Genomic DNA, 23194 nt, shown 5'->3' with positions numbered 1-23194 from the left:
TACAGCTGGATTTTCAGCAGCAGTAGGTCATGCATTCCTCACCTCAGGTTCCATGTATGGGTCCGCAACTTCTCCCTCAGTGGGGCTCTTCCTCTGTAATCATAGCCATATCTTCTGGATTTTGTGGTGGAAAGAACGGTTCTGCCAAAGGGTTTAACTAATCTATAGTGGTATCAGGATTAGACTGATCAGATATGGAGTTTTTGTTCAAACTGGGCCTTTAGTTTCATCATAAAACTTGGCCCTTATAAACATCATCAGGCTGATGTGCTCATAAACCATTTCCCCACATGGGAAACTATACTCACTATCAGTATATGAAACAACTAATTCTTCAGCTGTAGCTGAATACACTATATCAGGAGATGATGCAGTAACACTCTTGTCATTATTTCTTCTCCTAGTGACAGGAATTCTTTTGACAGATGTTTTTGGTACAGGGTTACTGCTTGGGGTAAGTTGTCCAACAGATAGCAGATGGTTCCTGTGCAGAGTCTTGATAGATTCTCTCCCATCCTCAGACCAAACTTTATAAACAGGTAGGCCTGGAAACTTTTGTACAATGAAAGAGGTGTCAGCCTTCCATCAATCTGCAATTTTATGTTTTCCTGGGAGTCCAAAATTCCTTATTAAGATCCGATTCCCTGGTTGCAGGGCATGATCTCTTATTTGGGAATCATAGCAGGCCTTGTTAGATTCTCTGCATTTTCTTATGGCATCTGTCACTGTTTTATAGGCCTCCTTCAACAGCTCTTATTCAATTGACATACTAAAGACATGTCTAAGAGTAAATTCCATCAGCTGACACCCTGATGCACTAATCAACCAGAAGTCTGGCTTCTCTTCCAAATATTAAGTATCAGACAATATCCTGTAGACTCATTTTTTTGTACAGTTATAGGCATGCACCAGAAAGCTGATGTGCTGACTCTATTTGGGTTTTTGATTAGGACTTAATGTGCCCAAACATATTTAATGATGTTCTGTTAAATCTCTCCACTTGAGGGTCTCCTTGGTGATGATATGGTGTGGTTCTGGATTTCCTCACAACCGCCATTTGCAATGGTTCTTTAATAAACCTACTCTTGAATTCTGTTCCTTGATCTGAATGGATTCTACAAGGCAATCTATAGTGTACAAAGAACTTTTCCCACCACACCTTAGCAATAGTAGTGGATTTCTGGTACCTGGTGGGGAAAGCCTGGATGTATCAAGTGAAATGATCCATTACCACAAGTATGTTTCCTTGTTCTTAGTATCACTTTCCACACTTAAACAGTCCATGTATAAAAGATCACTGCTGGTGACGTTAGCCAAAGGGGCAGATTTCTTTGGCAATGTCATCCTCTGTGGACATCTAAAACAAGCCTTGCAATGCTGTCTCACATAATTAGCCATACATGGCCAACAGAACTGGGATTTCACTAAATCAAGTGTCTTGTCCACTCCCAACTCTCCCATTTCTTCATGGAGGGAATGTAGGACAATCCTCCTAAACTTAACCAGAAGCACTAGTTATTTCTTCAGGGCTGTTGAACATTGACTTGTGCAACATAACAGACCATTTATGGGGGTAAGCCTACTCCATTATCTTAAAGGGTGCATCTTGGTGAGAAGACTACTGACATCTCTGGTTTTCCCTTCTCTAGAGCATAAATAAAGTCTCAAACTGTGGTCCATTTTTTGACTTTTCTCAGAGTGGACATGCTTAGCTGCAGTAAAGAAGTCATGTCCAGATGGGTGAAATGCGCATCAGTGATAGGGATAACTTCTGGACAGGCTCTTAGCTAGTCACACAGCCTTTACCCCAGAGGCAGGAATCTAGTGTGTCCTGTTCTGAGCCAGAGCAGCCACATCAGTGTTGTTCAAATTGGATCAGTACTGAAGACTGTAGTCCTAAGCAAACAAGGCTTAAAACCATCAGTGCCCTGTAGCATCAAACTTAGCTGATGTTAACACGTCTGTGGTGTTACACCACATATTCTTCATAGAAATATAGTTATGATATGAATATGGCATAACTAAGATATACTTTAAGGCATTGGCTTCCTAAACCAGAGATTGTGGGTTCAAGTCCCACCTGGGGTGAAAAACTACTTCTTTGGGGGGGAGGGATAGCTCAGTGGTTTGCACACTGGCCTGCTAAACCCAGGGTTGTGAGTTAAATCCTTGAGGGGGCCACTTAGGGATCTGGGGAGAAAATCAGTACTTGGTCCTGCTGGTGAAGGCAGGGGGCTGGACTCAATAACCCTTCAGGGTCCCTTCCAGTTCTATGAGATAGGTATAGGTATATTTTTTTATGCAAGATGGCTCGTATAAGATATCATTGGAAAAGTTATGATTTACTGAATGTGATTATCCAATTTGTATACATGTATCATTTCTGTATTTGAAGTTAGGAATATTGAGTATGTAACAATTACAACGGTGTGTGTACTTGGGAAAACGCCCACCAGACAGTAAGCAATCATCCTGAATGAGCCATTTAAGAAGAAACAATAAGAGTGTGAAGATACTAATCTCTCTCCTTCCTGAGAGGTGTCCTGGGACGTAGCTGTGACACCACTAAGGGCACATCTTCACTGGCAACATTAAAGTGCTGCTGCGGCAGTTTTAACGTGGCTTGTGTAGTCGCAAGAAACAACCTCCATGAGGGGAATAGGTCCCAGTGCTGGTGTACTGTCAACACTGGCACTTTACAGCACTGAAACTTGCTGCACTCGGGGGGGGGGGAGGGGTTTCCACACCCCTGAGCGAGAAAGTTGCAGCGCTGTAAATTCCCAGTGTAGACAAGCCCTAGGTCAGGTAATAAGATCACCTGATACAAAATACCACCTTATCTACGCCAACAGGAGAAGCTCTCCCATCAGCATCAGTAGTATCTTCACTAAGTGCTACAACGCTGAATGTGTAGACAAGCCCTACTCTTCTTATCAATCAAAATCCTGTTGTAATTAGAATCCCAGCAGTGCCTCCATTTTGTAACCCCATCCTGAGGCATGGCTGCAGCCTCTCCCTTTTCTCCTCGGATATGGGTCCTGGGTTTGGCTATAAGGGCATCTGGTGCCTCCACCCAAGGAAACGCCCCCTAGTGCAGAGAACACAGAGGGCCTGTCCCTTAGGAAAATATTAATCATCCAATCTTATACATAGGAGTGTCAGCCAGAGCACAAAAAATAAAATTAAACACCTACCACAATTTCTAGAGTGATAAAACAGTAACAGAGGCTTTATTATGTATGGGAAACTCAGGATAGGGAACAATGGAAAAAGAGATTAGGATAATAAAAGACAAAATTAACAATACATAAACTCTATCCCACCCCCAACATTTACAGCCACACTGCTCCCTCCCAGGACTTACCTACGCATACAATGAGTTTAGACACAGTCTGTGATGGGTGGAGAAACAGTGAAATCAGGGGCCAGCTTAAAACACAATATCACTTAATAAACAAGGGTGTTCTTACAACGTATCCATACCAAGGACGGCCAGATCATCCTTGTGACTCTTTGTCTGGACTCAAATGTGGATTTAGACTAGCTCTTGGTAGCCTCACTGTGATGCTCTCCTCAGTCTTCTGGGTTTCTGGTCTCTGCTGCAATCACACTGTTCAATGTCCCAGAAATCCTATAAGAGCACAAAGTGTCTCCTTGGGTAGGAATGTGGAGGGTAGAAGTGTCCTCCCCAGCTGAATAGCTCCTTTCCCCGCTACACTCCAAACACAACACACTGAAAGTAAAGTCAGACCCTTTATTCCGAGTCCTGGCTCATGATTGCTCCCAGTAGTGTGGCTGCCAGTTCTATCTCTGCCCTGGATCGAGGCAATCTGGGAAACAGAGTCCTTGGCCTCTGCCACCATTACTGCTGTAGTTCTGGGGTGAGTCCCTCGGAGGCTTAGTGTAGTATTTCAGATCACCCCTATGGCGCTGCTTATGACTGTAAATATGACATAACTGGAATATGTTTTATGCTAGATATGCCATGTAACATATCTTTGCAAAGGTTATGATCTACTGAATATATTCATCCTATTTGTATGCATGTACCATTTTTGTATTTAAAGTTATGATTATTGGCTATGTACTTGTTGAGTCTGAACTCTTTATGAACTGAAACTTAACTCAGACTACATGTCTCTGTCTGAAACTTTTAATCAAAAGTTTTGACCTGCGAACTACTCATGACCCTTCCCCTCCCAATAAGTAGCCATCTCTCCTTTTGTCTTCTCCAATTTGCATTTTAACCTGTTTTATCCTGTAGAATCTTGATTGATTATGGATGACCATTATGATCTGTTAATCACTTTGTTTACTTCTGTGTATAAACATTGATGCTCACCCCTAATAAACTGGCCACACTTACTCCAAAGCTTGGCTCTTAAGCTAAGGATGGTGTGAGCCCGTTGATCAACGAATTGTTGTCTGGTCTCTGACAGATCTCTGAGCCCTATACCAACTCCGCACTAACTCGGGTGCTGGAGAGGTGAGTAGGACTTGCTTTTTACCTAACAATTTGGGGGCTCGTCCGGGATTCCTTCTGGTGCGGTGCCTCTGTCCAGTGGTCAGACCACTCATATACGAATTGGCAGGCGCCACGGGAGATTTCTCCCAGCCAATTCAATATTGAGGGGTCGTGTACTGGACAGCAGGATAAACGCCAGTTGGAGGGCTCCTGTCAGACACCATGGGTCAAGGGACTAGCGTGCCTCTTGAGAGTCCGCTGGGGATTGTAAATAAGTTATGGAATGAAGGGAAACTCCCAGTACAGACAGGAATGTCTAGGAGGAAGTTGTACACACTGTGTGTAAGGAATTGGACTGGGTATACCGCGGTATTGGCCGACCCGAGGATGAGGTGGCCTTCGTATGGCTCTTTCGAACAGGCTGCCTTAAGAGGAGTAAGGAGCCAGATCGAAAAAGACCATCCGGGACAGTTATGTTACTGGTTTTGTTGGGACACAGCAGCAGAGCTGTGGAAATCTTTAAAGATTATGGCAGTCAGGTATTCTTCCGAGAGTGAACCCCCTCCATGTTATTTCGATGAAGGGTGTAAACCACGGCGTGTTTTAACTCGTCAGTTGGTCCCCACTGCACCTGCCCCTATTCCTCCGCAAGGGGACTCTCTCCAGAGTGCAGAGGGGAATCTGCAGGACTCCAGATTGGAATCTCTGCAGAGGGATAAGGAGGAAATGGAGGGGCACACCTCGGGAGGAGTTTTGCATGGGAGAAAGGGAAAGTAGTAAAAAGAAAGAGAAAAGGAAGAATATAAGTTGATGGCTTTAGCTTTTTGCGGTGGTATTCGAGGCAGAAGCCATGGCCGTGGCAGGGGATTTCAGGGTGCTCGGGGAAGAGGGTCCTGGCAACCCCAGCCACCAGGAAATTGTTTTCAGTGCGGACAACCCGGTCACTTTAAACGTGAATGCCCCTGGGGACGCCCAGAGGGTCCGGTCGCATCCGCAGATACTTACACCAGGGACGAATACACTCCTGCACCACCAGCCCAGCCCGTTCCTCAGGCCTGGATCAACTACGGGCAACAGCAACAGCTGCAGCGAACTCAGCCTTCTCAATGACGGTACCCCGGGGGCGAAGGCAAACAATGTGATGGTCTTATTTCCTTAATGTCTTTAGCCGGCTCTTTCCTCACTTTCTCCCCTCCCAGCAAAGAGCCTCATCTAACCCTTTCAGTCCAGGGACTGCCTGTCTGTTTCCTCATTGATACTGGAGCTACTTTCTCTCTTTTAAATCATGCCCCCTCTCCCTGGCTATCCTCTGAGGTTAAAACTGCAACTGGGGTGGAAGGCAATCCACAGTCTCTGGGACTCACTTTGCCTCTAAATGTTATTTATGCTGATAAATGTTTTTCTCACCGTTTTCTTTTTTCCCCAGCTTGTCCGATCCCTTTGATGGGCCGGGATTTACTCTGTAAGCTTGAGGCTACTTTAACCTGCACTCCTGAAGGGGTAGGACTATTAATGACAGTGTTAGGAGATTCGGCCCCAGCTCAGGGTAATTGGGAAACCCCCCCCTCTCTCTCCCCTGACCTCACTGACTTGCCTTCAACCCTCTGGGGAATTTCTGACACTGACGTTGGCCTGCTCCTTTCAGCAGAGCCAGTAAGGATTCAAGTGAAGCCCTCCTTAGCCCCCCCGTCAGTCCCCCAATACCTCCTGTCGCTGGAAGCCCGGGAAGGCATCCGCCCCATTGTCGAGGGATTCATTGCACAAAAGCTAGTCCGCCCTCAGCGCACTCCCTGTAACACCCCTATACTGCCTGTCAAAAAGCCTCCTAAAAAGGACGGAGACCCTATTCGTTGGCGCTTTGTACAGGATCTACGGGTTATTAATCAGTATGTGGTCCCTCTTCATGCAGTAGTTCCTGATCCAGCTACTATCATCAGCCAAATCCCCTGGGATGCTGAGTGGTTCACTGTTATTGACTTAAAATCAGCCTTTTTCAGCATTCCTGTGCACCCAGACTCTCAATATCTCTTTGGTTTCACCTGGGAGGGACAAAGTTATGTCTGGCAACGACTTCCTCAAGGCTACAGAGACAGCCCCACGATTTTCAGCCAATGCCTCTGCCACGACTTGGAAGGCTTCACCAGTCCGCAGGGATCCACGTTAGTCCTATACGTAGATGACATCCTACTAGGTAACCGCAAAGAAGCCGCCCTCCGCATCGATGGTAAGGCACTTTTATTATACCTACACACCAGAGGCCACAAGGTAGACCCTAACAAGATTCAGTGGGTCTCACAGAAGGTCCGATATCTGGGCTTCCTGTTAACCCCAGAGGGGAGACAAATGGACCCAGCCCGCATAAAGACTATCCAAAACTGCCCTCTGCCAAACACCAAGAAACAACTTCGAGGTTTCTTAGGATTAATTGGCTTCTGTCGACCTTGGTTGCCGTCCTGCGGGGAGTTGAGCAAACCGCTTCACCGACTCACTGCTAACCTTGCTCCTGACCCTTTGCAGTGGTCCCCAGACACGATCCAAGCCTTTCAGTTACTCAAGGACAGTGTGGCCTCCTCCATGTCTCTCCGCCCCCCCAATTACAGCAAACCCTTTCACCTTTTTGTCCACGAGAAGGGCGGAATTGCTAGTGGCGTCCTTACCCAGCTGAGCGGGCCCCACCATTTCCCGCTTGCTTTTTACTCCCAGCAGATCGACCCTGTCGCTCAGGGAACCCCATCCTGCACCCGGACTCTGGCAGCAGCTGCCCTGCTGATCACAAAGGCAAAGAGCCTGACCCTGGGTCATTTTACCACGGTCTGGACCTCTCATGCCTTGTCAGCCCTCTGCGTAAGGGCACGACCCAAGTCTTTTCGGCCCATCGTCAGCAGCAGCTAGAGGCCGAACTCCTAGAAGACACTAACCTAATTTTTGAAAGGTGTGGGCCCCTTAATCCAGCTACCTTGCTTCCTGATCTGCCAGTCCTCCAGGATCAGCACGACTGTGTGGAAGTAGTTCATAGCATCTTACAGATAAGGAACAACCTGTTTGACGTGCCACTGGACAACCCTGATTGCATCCTCTTCTCGGACGGAAGCTCCTGGCAAGCGTTTCACCGGTTATGCAGTCACCTCTGAATGGGACATTCAAGAGGCCGCCTCACTGCCAGGCAACTGGGGAGCCCAAGCCGCCGAACTCTACGCCCTGGCCCGAGCTTGCCAGTTGGCCGCTGGTAAGACCGTTACCATTTTTACTGATAGCAAGTATGCTTTTGGAGTTGTGCATTGTCACATCCACCTCTGGAAGTTTCGAGGTTTCCAGACAGCTGCCGGTAAACCCATTCAGCACCTCCCCCTCATCCACAAGCTTTTGGATGCCCTCCAAGAACCCTCGGTCCTGGCTGTAGTTCATTGCCGGGCCCATACTAAAGATGATAGCCCCGTCACCCGTGGGAATGCCCTGGCTGACGCCTCCGCCAAGGCGGCTGCCGTCTTACCCTTAGCCATGCCCACGTTGGCTATTGTGACCTCCTCCTTTACTCCACCGCACCCCGTACCGGTACCCACTGCTGAACTACAGTCGTGGGAGAGCCTCGGAGCCACTCTGGTCAAAGGGACCTGGCTTATGCCGGATGGCCGAGCCTGCCTCCCTCGCTCCACATACCCCGTGGCAGTTCGCTGGCACCATGATAAGGGGGGTCACTACGGCACGCACGCCCTTGTGGACACCATCGCTCGCTTTTGGTATGCTCCAGGCATTCAACCCTACTGCCTGTCAATAGTGAAAGCATGCAGCACATGTCAGCGAAATGGACCTGCTCCGCCCCTTAACAAAATTAAGGGTGGAAGACCGCCACCTGCTGTTCCATTTCAACATCTTCAAATTGACTTTGCAGATATGCCAAAGGCTTTTGGGAAAAAGCACCTCCTTGTTTTGGTTTGCCCTCTGACTTCATGGGTCGAAGCTTTTCCTACTGCTAATTGTACTGCTGCCACAGTGGCGAAGATCCTCCTTAGAGACATTGTACCCCGTTTTGGCATCCCTCTCATACTTGATTCAGATCGCGGACCCCACTTTACTGGTAATGTCCTTGGCCATTTAGAACAAGGACTGGGCATTTCACACTCCTTTCATACACCCTACCACCCCCAGTCTAGCGGGAAAGTTGAGCGTATGAATAGGGAGCTTAAGCTTACATTGGCTAAATACTGTCAGGAAACAGGGTTAAAGTGGCCTCAGGTACTTCCCTTGGTCCTGTTTCACCTTCGCACTCGCCCAACCCGTGTATTGGGATTATCCCCCTTTGAACTGCTCTATGGACACCCCCCTTTCAAAGGCGGGGCGCTACCACGTGCTGATGTTTCACTATTGGGAGGGGATCATATGACCGCGTGCCAGTTTCTCTCCCTACAGGCTCGCCTCCGTACCCTTTGGAAAGCCTCACAGTTTTCCCAGACCGTGCCGCTGGAAGAACAGATCCACCCGTTCCAACCAGGGGACTTCGTCTGGGCCAAAAAGTTCGTTCGTGGCGACGCCCTCCAGCCGAGGTTTACTGGACCCCACCAGGTTCTTTTAACAACCCAGACTGCAGTGTTCCTGGAAGGACGCAAATCCTGGATCCACCACTCCCACGTCAAGCCAGCCGTAGTGGACCACAGTGACGGACCAGCAGCTCTTGCCACCACTGAGGACACTGCCTCTGACCAGTGGACCAGCTTACCTCTTTCAGACATCAGACTTAAATTGACTCGGAAAAAATGAGAGGACCTTTTATTCTGACAACTTTGTTTTTTATTATGCCTTTTTAGTTTATTTTCTGCTTAGCATTAAAAGATAATGCTTTTATTAGATATTCCCACGAGGTTAAAACTCGTATTTTAGGAAATAGAAGTAATTGCTGGGTATGTACTCAATTTCCAGTAAATGCAGAACAGGGACTCCCCTTCACACCCATTCCCCTGACCACTGCTAATATGACTTGGATGCCACCGGCTAGAGTAAAAGATCCAGTCCAACACAATCTTACATGGGACAAAACAGGAGTGCCAATTAACAGATATCTCAGGGTAACAAATCAGACAGGATCACTGTGTTTTGTTAAAGAAAAGGGGTCAACTTTTGTGGGAACCAGTAAATGCAACATGTATTTTAATGGCACCGCCTTTAGTAAAAATCTTGGCTTCAAGCCTTGCGCATCCCACTTATCCCATATGTGGATCCCTCACCCCGATCCAACTTTTTCATGGGTGGGCAAGCCTTCAGAGTCAGCTTTTAAGAAGCCCTGCTCAGATCACAAGGGTGTCCAACTAATTGTTAAGGGATATACGATTGCCTTCTACAACTGCTCAAGCAGTACTACACTGCACTTTGAAAACACCACTACCAAATTGGGCCCAGGCTGAAATTGCCAAGCAGCCCTTGGCTCCTTAAAATGGGGTGTAGCTGTTGGTAAATAGTTATCCCAATAGCTACAAATGGAGGAATGTTGAGTCTGAACTCTTTATGAACTGAAACTTAACTCAGACTACATGTCTCTGTCTGAAACTTTTAATCAAAAGTTTTGACCTGCGAACTACTCATGACCCTTCCCCTCCCAATAAGTAGCCATCTCTCCTTTTGTCTTCTCCAATTTGCATTTTAACCTGTTTTATCCTGTAGAATCTTGATTGATTATGGATGACCATTATGATCTGTTAATCACTTTGTTTACTTCTGTGTATAAACATTGATGCTCACCCCTAATAAACTGGCCACACTTACTCCAAAGCTTGGCTCTTAAGCTAAGGATGGTGTGAGCCCGTTGATCAATGAATTGTTGTCTGGTCTCTGACAGATCTCTGAGCCCTATACCAACTCCGCACTAACTCGGGTGCTGGAGAGGTGAGTAGGACTTGCTTTTTACCTAACATACTTGTATCTCAATGTGTTTGATTCTAAGTAGTACCAGTGAAGCATTTGGCCAGTTTATTGTGAAGGGACTCTTCAGATTAAGTGCCCAATCAAAAAACATTTAACTGACAATGGACCTGGGATGACTCCAATCCACATATGAGGAGCCTTCCTGGGAACGTTCAAGGTAGCATGTGAGCAATGGCTGCTCTACCTGTAAAAAGCTGAATCATTCATGGACATGTGACTTGCCCAGGTGGCTACAAACTCCATCTTGTTGCAGTGATTTTGCACAGAGGAACAAAGGGGGTTCTGCTGAGAAGATAAAAGGCCCTGGAAGCCTCTCCATTTTGTCTTTATCTAGCTCAAGAGATGGCCTTTCCACCCCAAAGAGATGCCTGAAGGAACTGGGACAAAGGACTGTAACACGGGGGTGTGAGTGATTGCTGGACCCAGGCCATAAACCACAACACTGGTCTGAAAAAGGATTGGGCCCAGATTAGAAAGAAGTCTAGTCTGTGAAAGAAGCTTATTGGGACATCTCTGAGGGTGAGAGTTACCTGTATTCAGTTTCCTACTATATTAGGCTTAGACTTGCATGTTTTGTTTTATTTTGCTTGATATCTTACTTTGTTCTGTCTGTTATTACTTGGAACCACTTAAATCCTACTTTTTATACTTAATAAAATCACTTTTGTTTATTAATTAACCCAGATAAACTCTGTATACGGTTTATTTATTTGGAGTTTAGGCTCCCAGAAAGACTGAATACTGGGTGCTGGGAAAGTCTCTGTTAACTAGGAAGCCCCTGAGCTGAGTGGATCTCAGTTTCAGTGCATTGCAGGGGGGCGTGGCCAAACCTCTTGGTCTGTGCTGTAGTGTAGCTGACTGAAGTATCTAACTCAGCAAGACGGGAGTGGATGGATGCCATCTCTGACAGGGGGGTTCTCAGTGGTATCCCAGCACATCTAGTGACAGTCTTGAGGGAGTTTCTGTGACCCAACCCCCTCCAAAGGGGTTACATGTTTTTACTACTATGTGTCCCTTCCACTCTTCAACTATGGGCCAATCGTGACAAAATTAATACATATGAAATCCCTAAAAATATCTTCCTGATTTCTGAATTTTGAGTCAAACACCTCTTTGGACTTTATTAGGCTTTAATATTGATGCAGCAACTCATGGTGTCAGATGCCATTAGATGGTCGCGGGACATCTACACAGAACACATCACTGGACATCAGCGATACCAGGAGGGATGAGCTGGAGTGCCGATGAGAAGCACAGGAAGGAAAGTAACTGAAATACTTCCCTGATAGATTGTATTTTCTAAATGGACAACCTACCCTAATTCTCAATTACTGAGGGACAATCTCCACTCATTGATATATTTTGCTTTCCACAACCAACTCTCTGTACAACTTCTCATGAGTGAGGTACCCAAATACTTGGATGCTAATATCTAAACTGTATTTTTAACTGTATTCACCTAAATTTAGGTTAGTGCTGATTATGTACTATATGTATCATATGAGTTTTAAAAACAAACTTTGTATTTGTGGATAATGTACAGAAACTCTTTTTTCAACCTGTGTATTACATAATTTTAACATTAGCTTTAATAATATTTTACTTTCTATATGGAAAATGTTTCTCTATGCAATTGTTTTTTTATATCTACCACACCATGACTGTATTTTTTGGGGGGTGTTTCAATGTAATGATATATTTATAATTTCCCCTCTCCCTCTGGTTTCAGTGGTAAGTTTCTCTAATGTGATGGGTATGTGGTTTTGTGTAAGACTATTTTTGTAGTTTTTATTCTTTAAAATGTTACCTTTTTTTAAAGCTGTACAAAGGAATCTATTCAGTCACCCCAGGAATGCAGCCACAACCGAGGTAAAAAACTTCAACTTTTCAACAGTACACAATAGTGAACAACAGTTTAGGACTGCACTGAGTAACTTATACACCAGACATTAAAGGGTAAAGAAGTCTAGCTATTTGAACGTAAATGACTCGAATGAGATTTTGGCCAGGACCTCAAAAGTTGCATCTTCAGTAACTATAAGTTGTGAGGACCTTGCATTTACGATTCTTCTGAAAAACAATACTCCAGCAACACAGTTTTCCATAACATTGGCTTGGGAATTGGCTCAGTGCTAACACAAAGACAAGAGTGACACCTCCTAAATCATGAACAGCATACCTTCAGCATCCTTGGTTTTCCTTTAAGGACTTTTATTTGGGAAGCAACTAGGCTCAAGGTTAGAGGTATGGCTCCAGAAATAACCCTCTATTTCCCTTGATGTCTTTGTTGATCTAGGAATTCAAAACATTTAAGGTCCAATTTGCATTTACACCAAGGAAACTTACACCTCTCTGACAATGTAAAGGGGCCTTAAAGTGTATATAATTTATGCCTACTTTTTGACCCCTTTCTGCTGTCTGAGCAGTGTAAGTGGCCTTAGAGCAGTGGTTCCCAAACTTTAACAACCTGTGAACCCCTTTCACTAAAATGTCAAGTCTCGTGAATCCCTTCCTAAAAATGAATATTTTCAAGGACTTTCTCCTTTACCTGAGTATAAATTATAAAAGCAGCGATCTTGAAAATATAAAAATTGTTTTTATGACATGCTTATTACACACTATTTATTATTAATTATTATTTATCATTACAATAGTTTTATTACATGATGAAAACGGCAATGCTCTTCCAAGATCTCACTTTCGTAGCTTATATTATTTTGAAAAAGCCTGTTATAAGACAAGGCTCCTATATTTCATCAAGGAGTATCAGATGTGAAACAGCATGAAGGTATTTAAGAAACCAACTCAAAGAGTTTCTCCTACACAAGCATTCAGGTCTTCAGCAGTCCAGGCAAACAGTGCACATTACAACAAAGCTTAATCTTGTTCTTCATAATAATTTTAAAAACAATTCTAGCTGCCTATTTAATTTTAAAAACAGCAAAAAGTATCCATGTCCTTTTCCATTTCTTATAAGGAATTTTGAAGTTTAAATCTCCTCAGTGTGATAGATATGCTTACTTTGATCTGCTTAGCTCTTGGAAGTTCAGGGGCTCCGGGCTGCTGGCCCCGTGCTGCCCGGGATCCCTAGGGACAGCTCTCTCTGCCATTCGGGAATTTTTTTCCCATGAACCCCCTGTAACATTTCGCAAACCCCCAGGGGTTCACGAACCCCAGTTTGGGAACCACTGCCTTAGAGTAAATGAAAATCAGACCCTTTACCTGAAGTTAAAAATGAGAGATTTCAACATCCATGGACTAGTCTACACTAGAAGCGATACAGCAGTGCAGCTGCGCTGATGCAGCTGTGCTGCTATAGCATGTCAGGTGAAGACGCTCTATGATGACAGAAGAGAGCTCTCCCATCAACATAATAAAACCATGTCCATGAGAGACGGGTAGCTATATTGGCAGGAGAAGCTCTAATGCCAACATAGTGCTGGCCACACAGACACCTAGGTTGGTGTAACTTATGTCAATCAGGGCGTGCCTTATTCACACCTCTGAGCAACATAAGTTATACTGACATAAGTGGTAGTGTGTACAAGCCCTCAGAGAGCTGGACATAACATATATGAATGAAAATTGCATATTTAGATTGTCAGATTTGGAAAAAAATTAGTCTTGATTGTAGCTGTATTTCAAAACCAGGAAATTTGGTATCAGTAAATTTTTCAAACATTGGAAACTAAATTTTCTGATCAGAATATTTTTAAGTGTTGCTGACTTTAGGGACATGTCAAATCATGGCATATCAGCATGTAAGTCACATAAAATCATGGCCATATCAGAACATAAGAACAGCCATACTCGGTCAGACCAATGGTCCATTGAGCACAGTATTGTGCCTCTGACAGTGGCCAGTGGTTGATATTTCAGGGTTAATGAACAGAACAGGGCAATTTTGAGTGGTCTATTCCCCATCATCCAATCCCAGCTTCTGGCAGTTGGAGGGTTAGGGACACCCAGAGCATGAGGTTACATCCCTGACCATCTTGGCTAATAGCCATTGATGGATCTATCCTCCATGTATTTATCTAATTCTTTTTTGAACCCAGTTATATTTTTTGGCCTTAACAAAATCCCTCGTTGACAGTACGTTTGTTTCAAACCTGCTACCTATTAATTTTATTGGGTGACACCCTAGGTCTGGTGTTATGTAAAGCGGTAAATAACACTTCCTTATTCATGTGCTCCATACCATTCATGATTTTATAAACTCTCTATCATACCCCCCCGCCACTCATCTCTCTTCTAAAATGAACAGTCCCAGTTTTTTAATCTCTCCTCATATGGAAACTGTTCCATATCCCTAATCATTTTTGTTGTCCTTCTCTGCACCTTTTCAAATTCTAATATAGCTTTTTTGAGATGGGGCAACCAGAACTGCAGGCAGTATTCAAGGTGTGGACATACCATGGATTTATATAGTGGCTTTTTTGACTGCCACTGCACACTGAATGAATGTTTTCAGAGAACTATCCACAATGACTCTCAGATCTCTTTCTTGCATGACAACAGCTAATTTAGACTCCATCATTCTGTATGTATAGTTGGGATTATTTTTTCCAGTATGCATTATTTTGCACTCAGCATTAAATTTCATCTGCCATTTTGTCGCCCAATCACCCAAATTAGCGCGATTCCTTTGTAACACTTTGCAGTCAGCTTTGGACTCACCTATCTTGAATAATTTTGTTTTGTCTGAAAATTTTGACACTGTTCACCCCCTTTATAAATATGTTGGACAGCACAAATCCAAATACACATCCTTGGGTGACCCCACTGTTTACATCTCTCTACTGTGAAAACTGACCCTCTGTTTCCTGTCTTTCAACAGTTACTGATTAATGAGAGATCCTTCCCTCTTCTCCCATGACTGCTTAGTTTGCTTAAAAGCCTTTGGTGAAGAAACTTGTCAAAGGTTTTCTGAAAGTCCAACTATACTATTGTGACACTCTATACCTAGGGGCAGTATCCTGTAACCCCCATATTCATCATTTATATATCATTGTGATATTTCACATAAAGCATGCCATGTGAGGTATCAGGAGAAAGGATATGCTCTGCTGGAAAGCCATTGTTCTATCTAAATATGTATATCATTAGTGCATATGAAGTTATGAGACTAACCAACGCCTGGGCAGGTGTTGAACAGCCATCAACAGCCATTGTCCAGCAAGGAAGTTACAATTCAGTGACTCACTTGTACAAGGCCACACCAGGGGAATTGCTCAACCTTGCCTGGAGACTCAGCAATGCCCACCAGACATGCCTGGACTTATTTTCTCCAAGCACATGGACTAAGGGTATAAAACTGAACACAGTGGCCTCATGCTTGGTCTTTTCTCCTCCCCCAACCTACACTGCAAGCAACAAGAATGCTCAGAAAACTGAAGACTCCAAGAGAAGAGACTGGCCCAGGTTTAAGAGACAAACCTATATATTAAGGACTTTAAGAGCCAGTGGGGTGAGAACATTACTTGAGCTAAATACTGTCTAGTGTGATAAGGGTCAAGGTTTAGACTGCATGCTTATATTTTCTTTTCTTTTGGTAACCACCCTGACTTTTTGCCTATCACTTATAATCACTTAAAATCTCTCTTTTGTAATCAATAATCTTGTTTTACTGTTTATCTTTACCAGTGAGTTTGCCTGAAGTGCTTGGTAAATCTGCTCAGGTTTACAAAGGCTGGTGTATATCCATTTTCCATTGATGAAGTGGTGAACCAATTAATAATCTTTCATTGCTCAAGAAAGTGTCTTGAACAGTGCAAGATGGTATTTTCCTGAAGTACAAGGCTGGGAGCTGAGGGGATTTGGCTGGTGCCTCTCTCTGTGTGGTTTCATGAGTTGCTCTGGGAGCATTCATGCAATTTAGCTGGGTGTGGGGCTCCACATGCAGTTGTGCTGAGTGATAACAGAGCCTGGAGGGGTTTGCTGCTTGTCACTAGCCAAGCATTGAGAGAAACAGCCCAGGCTGGAGAGTTAAGGGGGCACAGTGGTCCCACAGTCCCAGGCTGCACCCAGGGGATCCCATCACAACTATCTCGACTGGATCACCTTTGTCCACATGCTTGTAAACACCCTCAAAGAATTCGAATGGATTGGTGAGGCATGAATTTACTTTACAAAAGCTGTGTTGACTCTTCCCCAACATATCAAATTTATCTATGTGTCTCATAATTTTGTTCTTTAGTATAGTTTCAACCAACTTGCCTGATTCTGAAGTTAGGCTTACTAGCCTGTAATTGCCAGGCTGGAGCCGTTTTAAAAAATAGGCATCACATTAGCTACCTTCCAGTCATGTGGTACAGTGACTGATTTAAACGCTAGTTTACATACCACAGTTTGTAGGTCCACAATTTCACATTTGAGCTCCTTCAGAACTCTTGGGTGAATACTTATTACTGTTTAGTTTATCAACTTCTTCCACAACCTCCTCTATTGACACTTCAATCTGGGACCGTGCCTCAGATCTGTAACCTAAAAAGAATGGCTTGGGTGTGAGAATTTCCCCCATATCTAGGGACCCACCAAATTCACGGCTATGAAAAACGTGTCACGGACTGGGAAATCTGGTCTTGTGTGTGCTTTTACCCTATACTATACAGATCGTACAGAGGAGACCAGCGTTTCTCAAATTGGGGGTCCTGACCCAAAAGGAATGTGCAGGGGGGGTCGCAAGATTATTCTTAGGGGGATCGCAGTATTGCTACCCTTACTTCTGCGCTGCTGCAGGTGGCGACACTGCCTTCAGAGCTGGGTGGATGCAGAGCGGAGGCTGTTGGCCAGTTGCCCAGCTCTGAAGGCAGCGCCCCACCAGCAGCATCGCAGAAATAAGTGTGGCAATACCATACCACACCATCCTTACTTCTGCACTGCTGCTGACGGGGGCTCTGCCTTCAGAGCTGGGCTCCCAGCTAGCAGCCACCGCTCTCCAGCTGCCCAGCTCTACCCAGCAGCAGTACCGCAACCCTCCGTACAATAACCTGGCAATCCCCCACAATTCTTTTTTGGGTCAGGACCCCTACAATTACAACAGCATGAAATTTCAGAATTAAATAGCTGAAATAATGAATTTTATGATTTTAAAAATCCTATAACTCTGAAATTGACCAAAATGGACTGTGAATTTGGTAGGGCCCTACCCATATCCTTGGCAGTGAAGACAGATTCAGAGAATTCATTTAGCTTCTTCACAATAGCCTTGTCTTCCTTAAGTAGTCCTTTAGTACCTCAATTGTCCAGTGGCCCCACTGACTGTTTGTTAGGCTTCCTGCTTCTGATGTATTTAATGCTTTTTTTGGGTGGTTTTTGTGTCCTTAGCTAGTTTCTCTTCAAATTCTTTCTTGGCCTGCCTTATTATACTTTTACATTTGTCTTAACAGAGTTTTTGCTCCTTTTTATTTTTGTCACTAGGATTCGGGTTCCAGTTTTTAAAGGATGTCTTTTTGCCTTTAACCACCTCTTTTACTCAGCTGTTGAGCCGTGGTGTCATTTGTGGTCCTCTTACTGGTTTTTTTTTAAATTGGAATATACATTTAGTTTGAGCCTCTTTGATGCATGCTTTAAAATAGTCTCCGCACAGTTTGCAGGCATTTCACCCTTGTGACTGTCCCTTTTAATTTCTATTTAACTAGATTCCTCATTTTTGTGAAATCCCCTTTTTGAAGTTAAATGCTACTGTTGTGGGTTTCTTTGGCATTTCCCCCCTACGAGTATGTTAAATTTAATTACATTATGGTTACTATTACCAAGAAGTGCAGCTATATTCACCTCTTGGACCAGACCCTGTGTGCCTCTTAGTACTAAATCAAGAATTGCCTGTCTCCTTGTGGGTTCCAGGACAAGCTGCTTTAAGAAGCAGTCATTTATAATGTCTAGAAGTTTTATCTCTGCAGAATTTTCCGAGGTAACATATACCTGTTTAATATGAGAATAGTTGAAATCCCCCATTATTATTGTGTTCTCTGCCTTTGTAGGCTGTCTAATCTTCCTGAGCATTTCACAATCACCACCTGGTCAGATGGTCAGCAGTATATTCCTACTGCTGTACTCTTACTATTCAAGCATTTCTATCTATAGAGATTCTATGGTACAGTTAATTAATTTAACATGTTTCACTTTGACCCTATGCTTTCTTTCACATATAGTACCACTCCCCCATGGGAATGACCTACTCTGTCATTCTTATATATTTTGTTCCCGGGTAGTACCATGTTCCCTTGATTATCCTCATTTCACCAAATTTCTGTGATGCCTATTATATCAATATCCTCATTTAATGCCAAGCACTCTAGTTCACCCATCTTAGTATTTATATTTCTAGCATGTGTATATAGCACTTGTACATTTTGTAAATATTCAGTTGCTTGCCTTCAGGAGTTATATTGAAATGGGACTCAAGTATTAGGGGGTAGCCGTGTTAGTCTGTATCCACAAAAACAACAAGGAGTCCGGTGACACCTTAACGACTAACAGATTTATTTGGGCATACGCTTTCGTGGGTAAAAAAACCACTTCTTCAGATGCATGGAGTGAAAATTACAGGTGCAGGCATTATATACTGACACATGAAGAGAAGGGAGTTACCTCACAAGTGGAGAACCAGTGTTGACAGTGCCAATTCGATCAGGGTGGATGTAGTCCACTCCCAATAATTGATGAGGAGGTGTCAATTCCAGGAGAGGCAAAGCTGCTTTTGTAGTGAGTCAGCCACTTCCAGTCCCTATTCAAGCCCAAATTAATGGTGTTAAATTTGCAAATGAATTTTAGTTCTGCAGTTTCTCATTGAAGTCTGTTTCTGACATTTTTTGTTCAAGTATGGCTACTTTTAAATCTGTTATAGAATGTCCAGGAAGACTGAAGTGTTCTCCTACTGGCTTTTGTATGTTACCATTCCTGATGTCCGATTTGTGTCCATTTATTCTTTTACGTAGGGACTGTCCACTTTGGCCAATGTACATGGCAGAGGGGCATTGCTGGCACATGATGACATATATAACATTAGTAGACGTGCACGTGAATGAGCCCCTGATGGTGTGACTCATGCGGTTGGGTCCTCTGATGGTGTCGCTAGAGTAGATATGGGGACAGAGTAGGCAACGAGGTTTGTTACAGGGATTGGTTCCTGGGTTAGAGTTTCTGTGGTGTTGTGTGTAGTTGCTGGTGACTATTTGCTTCAGGTTGGGGGCTTTGTGTAAGTGAGGACTGGCCTGCCTCCCAAGGTCTGTGAGAGTGAGGGATTGTCTTCCAGGATAGGTTGTAGATCCTTGATGATGTGCTGCTGAGGTTTTAACTGGGGGCTGTACATGATGGCCTGTGGTGTTCTGTTATTTTCACTCCATGCATCTGAAGAAGTGTTTTTTTACCCATGAAAGCTTATGCTCAAATAAATCTGTTAGTCTTTAAGGTGCCACTGGACTCCTTGTTGCTATTGAAATGGCACTCTTTTACATTTGACTGTTCTTCACTAGCTCCTAATTTCTTCCCTATCCTCTTTACTAAGATATACAATTTCTCCTTCAATAAATTCATCTATAAGGGATGTTCCTGACCCAACTTTGTGCTCCTCCTTACCTGTCAGCTTTCCCCCAGCCTTTAGTTTAAAAAATCATCTACAACAGGGATCGGCAACCTTTCAGAAGTGGTGTGCCGAGTCTTATTATTTATTTAATTTAAGGTTTCACGTGCTGGTAATACATTTTAATGTTTTTTAGAAGGTCTCTCTCTATAAGTCTATATATTATATAACTAAACTATTGTTGTATTGTAAAATAAACAAGGTTTTCAAAATGTTTAAGAAGCTTCATTTAAGTTTAAATTAAAATGTTGATCTTACGCCACTGGCCCGCTCCTGGTCTGGGGTTCTGTTCACCTAGGCCGGCAGCGGGCTGAGCAGGGCCTGTGGCCGGGACCCAGCCCACTGCCACTCAGGGGTTCCATCTGCTGGCTCCTGCCAGCCGGGATCCCAGCTGCCGGATCCACTCAGCCCATTGCCGGTCTGGGGTCGTGATAAATCGACTCCTGAGCACTCTTCTGTTGACTCCTGTACTCCAGCTCGGCGAGAGGTGCAAGCAGAGTTGACGGGGGAGCAGCAGTAGTCGACTCACCATGGTAAGTCGATCTAAGTATGCCAACTTCAGCTACGTTATTCATGTAGCTGAAGTTGCGTAACTTACATTGATCTCTCCCCCTAGTGTAGACCAGGGCTAAGTGGTTTACCTGTAAGGTACTGAGAGGGAGAGGTGAATCAGTAAGACCAACAACTTGGTTATTATTGTTACTTGTGGAAATCTTTTATACCATGTGGTCACTCCCCCTTCCCATTGTCGACGTCCTCAGCTTTGCTCCTGTTCTGTTTGTTCAGTGTTCATGTACCATTTTTCTTTCCTTTTATTACTTGTGTTTTGTTTTTATTTCAGCCTCTGGTTTTAATTATGAGAATGCCATAATGCCATGAAAGAGGTTGTCGTCACAGGATAATGGTCTCCTGCCTCTTGTGCAAAGCACTGACACACATTATTCCCTCCATGGTGGTGCTTACCTTGCTCAGTTTCTCTTAGGAAAAGTGCCATGGGATCATTAATGTCCATGTAGCGCAAAAGGCTCCTGGTTTTTCAAGGTCTCGTCTGAAAGATCCCACACTATACACTGCTTTGTAGTCAATTTAATCTCCCTCAGACAGACAAAGAGCTGAGTAAATCTTACTGGGATTTGAATCTAAGAACCTTGAATCTGTTCCAGGGAGGTTATGTATTTCATACTTGCATTTTAAGTCTCTAAATCATTTCCTCTGGGTTTCCCTGCCACTCCCTTCTGTAATAGAAGTATGGGCACTTTGAAAAGGAGCAGTGTTCTAGAGGTTAAGACAGAGGCTAATTTAAACTGCTCCCATTTGTGGAGACTGAGGTAGATGTCATGGAAGAGGGAAACACAGCTCCATAATTATACAGGAAAGCAGAGACTCCTAACCTTGCTGTCCTAAACTGTTGTGTGGTATTGCCTGTGAAATGTTAAACAGCTGCTTCATTCTGTCTCGAGGTGGCTGTGTGTCAGTGGTGGGTAAAATAGCTATAGAATCCCTTAATAAATGAGCATCTGTAAATGTACAGGTGCAAGCCAAGCTGATATAGCCTGTTTTAAATGGGTATGTGTGTCCACACAGAGATTTGCACTTGTTTAACTAATTTTTTAAAATAGATTTACATTAAACCAGTACAACTTCTGTGTGTGGGCAAGCCCTACAGTGTACAGTTTAATACATGGCTATTTCTCTCCATCCATGTACAGTTTTTCTAGTTAGTAGGACTGAATGACAACACAGGCTTAAAAACTAGGGGAGATTATTTGTTTTGTTGAATTTTTTTTACTTGGTTTACTTGGTTAACAGTTGCAAACAGAATATTCTTAACATGGATAGCTCTTATGACATTGGAGACCAAAATCTGCTGCATTATTCTGGAGTATAGCATGAGTTACACCATTGTAACTGAAACAGAATGAAGCTCTGGTATTCAAATTAGGAACTCTGCTTTCAATACTTCAAGTTCAAAATAACTACACAAAGTTGGAAATTACTGACAATGTAAGAGAGTCTATCAGTACTGAGGGAATATAATGAATGGAGTAATAACTAGCACAGAGAAGTCTTTGGTCAATTATAAGAACATAAGAACGGCCATACTGGGTCAGACCCCAAAGGTCCATCCAGCCCAGTATCCTGTCTATCAACAGTGGCCAATGCCAGGTGCCCCAGAGGGAGTGAACCTAACAAGTAATGATCAAGTGATCTCTCTCCTGCCATCCATCTCCACCCTCTGACAAACAGAGGCTAGGGACACCATTCCTTACCCATCCTGGCTAATAGCCATTAATGGACTTAACCTCCATGAATTTATCTAGTTCTCTTTTAAACCCTGTTATAGTCCTAGCCTTCACAACCTCCTCAGGCAAGGAGTTGCCTCTTGCATCTGTGATTCCTCCCCGCCTCCCCTTGGAGACACATACACGTCATTCAGCACATCAGTCACATCTGTAATCATATTATGATGTTTCCTACAACCAGACTGGTTCAGTAATAAAATTTAATTAGCTATTTAGGTAATCTGTTAGCTGATTTGTTTCTACTAGGCCTTTGGAGCTCTGGAAATAAAGTACTTTATCATAAATATGTATGGCATATCCAACTTTGTCTTCAAGTTGAATATTACATCAGCCTGTTTCTTTGCCTCGGGGATGTGGCTGGGGCTGCATATCCCAACTTCAAACATTATAGCCAAGGGATAAGAGACGCTGACTGCTGAGATTTCATCCATAATTATTTCATCATTTGTTGATGATTTGACAAAATTCAGTGACCAGGATCTTTTTAATAACTTCAACAATTGTAACACACACATTTCAGGCTGAAATTATGACCTTTTACTTCTTGGGATCTTGTTTGGTTAAAATATACAACCTTGTTTAACTTCTCTAGCCTAATCCCTTGATATTTATTCATAAAAAAAATCTCTTGACCTCAGTATTTGCAATTTGAAATGCAATTGGCAGTTATATTAGTACAATTATGATCTACAAAGCAGTGCATAGTGTGGGATCTTTCAGTTATGATCTGCAATCGTTTCAGAAATCACAGCTATTCCTTTTAGACAACTAATGTTGTTTATGATAAGAATGATCTCTCTCAATACTCAACAATAATTTCCTGGAGATAATTTTTTTCCACATTAACACTATTACAGTTAACCCATAAATAGTGCCCACAAATCTTGATTAATAAGTCACTTTAGGAATGAAATAATTTGCATTATG

This window comes from Mauremys mutica, chromosome 1, assembly GCF_020497125.1.
Source record: "Mauremys mutica isolate MM-2020 ecotype Southern chromosome 1, ASM2049712v1, whole genome shotgun sequence".
Lineage (NCBI taxonomy): Eukaryota > Metazoa > Chordata > Testudines > Geoemydidae > Mauremys > Mauremys mutica.
The sequence above is the reverse complement of the archived record's forward strand: the minus strand, read 5'-3'. Positions refer to the sequence as shown.